Genomic DNA, 5,136 nt, shown 5'->3' on the forward strand with positions numbered 1-5,136 from the left:
TAAAGCGCTCTGTTCAGCCAGCCTGTCGGTGTGCGGAAATTTTAGTTTGAGAACTTTCTGGGATAAAAGAAAAGTTAGGATTCTTATTATTATATTTAAATAAATTATTTCATTCTAATAAAAGAAAAAAAAAGGTAAAATTGTTGCCAGATTTTTAGAATGTAACATTGTTACCAGATTTTTGTTTTAGATGCAATTTTTTGAGCACTTGTTGGTTAAGTTTAATAATAATTAAAGTGTGATGGTTGCGACAATATATATTTTGCACAAAACAAAACCCAATTATTTAATTAAACGTTTTCAATTGCAGTGTTGCCAGTGTTTTAAAAGACATTATGAACAGTGTGGCCAAGTTTTTTTGAAATCTATAATGTAATCAATATGTCAGTTTGCAGTTGTATTATGTTAATAATTCTGCCAGTCAATAATATTAATTTTTACGGCGCACAAAATTCTATTTTATTGCATAGTATTTTATTTTGTGTTATAATGTAAGGTTGCCAGACATTTTAATTAGCATCGTTAACCTCCGTCTGAAATCGCGCTGTTATGAATGGTGAGCAGTGGCTTGGTGACGTGGAACTCGCTTCCAATGCTGACCCCACGGCACGATAGTGTTGTGCTGTGACGTATTTAAAGTGAAATTCACCGTAGTTTCATCGCTTCCATCAAAAAGAGATCGTGTGCAGCGGCTCGTTTAGTTGCAGCGGTAAACCCGAGATTGGAGAAACGGTTAAGCAAACTCTCCGACAGGTAGCAAGCGGCCAGCTGAGGCTGTCCGTGTGTCGACGTGCTCCGCGCATTTCGAACCATCAGAAATCACGCACAAGATTTCAGTCTTCGCGAATACACTCCGCAATCCTATGCGCGCTTGGTTGCCGACCCAGAACGACGAGCGGGCAGTCCGGTCCAGTGTCGCAGCTAGAAATCTTTTCCGGAGTGGCTGATGCAAAGGGGGAGTTCTGCCTGAAGGAACACTACGCAGTGCTTGAAAAAAGTTTCGGGAGGTATTCGAACACCTAACTCTACTCCCCCCCTCCCCCGGCTACCCCCCTGGTCCGGTTTCTTTTACTTTGCCGTCAACAATACATTGTTTAATTTTGTTAGTCAAGTTTAAAAGAAGGTCCGCTTGACCAGCTCCTACCAAAATATAGCTCCAGGCGACGAAAGCGTACGTGATCGGTTCACGCCGAAATTAAATTGCGTGCTGTGATAGGGCGAATCTAAGCGATTATAAACGTGCAACGGCGGTATAATTATAGCGGACAGTCACGTTGTGCAAACGTCCTGAGCATGCGTCGACTGTGTACTGACTGGGTGACCTCTGGAGATAGGTCATTTCTTTTTATATACAGCTCCGCCTGCAACGAAGACCGGGTATTGAAACAGAAGTCCTTTATTTCCCTTGCTTCCCCACAAAATTCAAATCATCCAAACCGCCCACGTGGCCACCATATAGCTTTGTCAACAAGACCACGCCTCTAAAGGAGACGGCGTCGACACCGCCCAGTGACCTTTGGCGGGCGTTGTCCTCGCGACACGCGGGATGTGTAGGAAATTGAGTCCGAGGCGCCCGGGACCACCGCTGTGAGTCTTCGATGGTGCAGGGAAGCACTCATGGAAACAGAAGTCAAGAAACCACCTCGCAAGGAGGTCGATTTCCTTAAACTACGAGTTCCTCAACTTCAAAAACTTTTTCTTGGACCGTGGCCGTCTTCCTCGACTCACAGCGGAAAGTACCGGCCGTGTTATTTATTACCCGCACGACATCCGTGTCGCTGAGACGATTCTATGTTAAACATTTCCATCGTGTGAGATCACTGAACTTTTTACGCCACTCACTGAAGACCCCATGACAACCCCTTTTTCCCACCCTCTTTGTACCGCGTCACTTCCTCTAGGGCCCCTCACGTGCACTCCCGCAGAGAAGCTGTAGGCGACGCCATGCCGGCAAACCTCTCAGCTTTCTTTTTCCTCACGCACACACACACGGAGTCACGCACACCAGGGCGACATTCGAAGGTAGGCTCACCTGCGCTTGCTCTGGCTCCTCGCAAACTTGTTCCAAAGGGGTTCTGTAACTTCTCTTCCGTGATCGCCCGATATTTCTGCCACTGGGTTCCCAGGACGCACGCTTCAAGCACTTCCGAAGCTTTTCGATGCGGCGATGCCTGCTGGGTGATATCCTGGCATCCTGTTGCGGCCGTTGTGGGAGCGCGGAAGCTACCTTTCTTTGCACTGCTCAAGGCCCCCGGACGATCGTTTCGGCCCGTGGAGGCACCGGCGAGGCTGAACGGGCTGGCGCCACTTCTGTCTAGGGACATCTCGGGGTCGTGTAGGGGCGCGTTCCCTCCGTGGTTGTCGCGGTCGTCTTTGAACCGAGGCGGTCGTCTTTGAACCGATTAGCTTTGCGAAGGTCACGCCACACCCTCCACCATCCGCCAGCTTGTCCCGCACGTATCAAGTCAAGAAAGGAGATTTTTATCTCGCTTCCGCCAACGTTTTCAAGCCTTCCAATGGCTGTATAAGCAACAAAAAAAAAAAAAATCACGCCATATCCACGGAATGAATGATGATAAGTGGGGCGAAGATCGAGAGGGGGAGATCATCGGTAACCGTAACTCTCTCGTGAAAGTTCGCCCATTACATCATTAAGAAAGACGTAAGACTGTGTGCGTACATTGTACAAATCAACTTTTATTTTCGGAGTCAATGCTCCCAGGCCTAGACCTGGTGAAAGACCCCGCGCCATCGAGGACTACCCCGCACCTCTACCACAATTTGTCACGTAGGATGGGACACAACGGTAAAGAAAGAACTTTTATTTAGGGCAAACTTGTGCCCGAACAAGACGAGAGGAAACGAGCAAAGGTCCTTGCGTCTCGTTCGATCTCCGAGAACGACTGCCTGCGTTCGTGGCGTGATCTCTTGCGTGATCTCCCCCTCGCAGTGCACGTGCGCTCGCGCCTCCGTTGGCGAACACAGACAAGCTCGCGCTCCCGGTGCCGAGTTTGCGCTGCCGGTTGCAGCCGGTTCTTGCGCGTGCAACGCGGCCCACTTTGCGACATCTCCGAAAGCATGCGGCGGTCACGTACCACGAGACACAAGGGATGGACAGACCCATGACTTACCGTAAAAACCCGCGTATAATACGAGGTTTTTTTCCAAATTTCACTACGTAAAATTTGTGCCTCGTATTATATGTGGATCCCAAAGTTTTCAGCCGAAAATTTGCAATATCGGTTTCGGTTTCAGCGGAGGGTGCGGAATCTTGCGATGGCGTTAGCTGGCTGCTGCTTCCCTCAGCCGGCGCCATTTTGATTGTTTTGACCACGCGAATGATCGGCACGTTCACCACAAGTCTGACACGATGTCGGGTGCACGAAGGCAGTATTCGGCTGCTATTAAAAGAAAAGTTAATTTAGGAGCCGAGACCATCAGGAATTCCGCCTCAGGACGGCAGTTCGGCGTCACCGAAGGCAGCATTCGCGGGTGGAGAAAGCAACTGGTGCTTGACTGGATAAAGTCTGTGTGGTGTCGGCGGCCTGGAGCACTGTTGGGGGTTCCCGTCAGTGCTCGTGTTGGACGCCTTTCGCTGCCACCTGGCCGATTCCGTGAAGAAGTTGTTGCGCGAACCCCGCACCGACCTCATTGTTGTTCCAGGAGGAATGACATCCCAGCTGCAACCGCTAGGCGTTTGCGTCAACAAGCCTTTCAAAGATAGCACCAGGTCCAGCTACCAAGAGTGGATGAGGTCAGGAGACCCGTAAGTGACAGCTACCGTGTGGCTGACGCGGGCTTCTCCTGCGGTGCTTTGTGGCTGGATCGCGGATGCGTGGGCCAGCATCCCAGAGGAGCTCGTCAATCGCTCTTTTAAGAAATGGGCATCTCGAACGCCCTTGATGGTGAGGACCACTTTCTGTGGGAAGACATTTCCGACAAGGCGACTTTAGGAGACAGCGGCAGCGAACCTGGCGATGACGAACGGACGTCGGGAGACAGTGCCAGCGAGAACTGGCAATGACTGAACGGTAACTGCAGTGCAAATAAATGTTTTCTGTGCTATTTACCTCGCATTATATGCGGATGAAAACTTTTTTTCTGATTTTACTGTCCTCGAATTACACCTCGTATTATACGCGGGTTCGTATTATACGCGGGTTTTTACGGTAAGGAGCTTCGCCCCTAAAAAGAAAAAGGAAAGAGAATTGGCTGCCCACACAGGTCTGACTACAGAGCGCAACAACGTTTTCGACCTTGCAGAGGCGTCAACTACCGGGGGGCAGCGGGGCGCGTGCCCCCACCCAGCTTCTTTCGTGAGGGCGACGCCCCCACTGGAAAAATTTGTGTGCACCTTCCTCCTCCCGCCTACCCAGCAAAAATTCCCTTTCTCCCACCCTACTCCCTTCTAGAAAATTTTAAAAAGTGCTTCGCCGCACGAAACACATTACATGCACGCATGGGCGTTCTCTGTCGCGGCTGCTATACCTGGGAAAAGGTCATGTGGATCTGCGCTGGTGGAAACGGGCGGCCGTGAAACTGCTTGCCATCCGCACCTACAATGGCCCTATTAAATAAGTTGGTGGTTAGCGTAGGCTTAAAACGTTCAAAAATGAGGGTGTTTAGTGTAATATATAGCGAGGGTATGGTGATGTTGGACCTGGGATTTTTTTCTTGGCGTAGCAAAAATAGGGAAGAATCTTCACGTTGTCACTCATGGGGCCTCATTTTCCCAGATTACAGATATAAAAGGCACTATGCAGTAGCGTCATTGGCCCCGGGGACTTTTTTCTGAAAAGGGAGGGGCTTGATTCATTGATTGTACGGATAAACGCGCCGACGCAGTTGCGCAGGCGAGAGGCGCGCCGTAGTGGAGGCTGAGGTCTCCGGATTAATTTTGACAACCTGGGGATCGTTAACGTACGCCAAAATCTCGAACACACGGGTTATTTCGCTTTTCGCAAGCGCCCGCTGCGGCCGGAGGTCGCGTTACGAAGGCTGCTGGTGCCCTCGGCAAAGAAAGCTGACGCCTAGGGCGTACTGCTGCTGAGCACGAGGACGTGGGTTCGGTTCCCGGCCGCGGCGGCCGCTTTTCTGATGGGGTCGAAAAGTAAAAAATCCCGCCCGCATCTTCCC

Source organism: Haemaphysalis longicornis, unplaced genomic scaffold, assembly GCF_048455015.1.
Source record: "Haemaphysalis longicornis isolate Haplotype H1 unplaced genomic scaffold, Haemaphysalis longicornis Haplotype H1 scaffold_117, whole genome shotgun sequence".
Taxonomy (NCBI): domain Eukaryota; kingdom Metazoa; phylum Arthropoda; class Arachnida; order Ixodida; family Ixodidae; genus Haemaphysalis; species Haemaphysalis longicornis.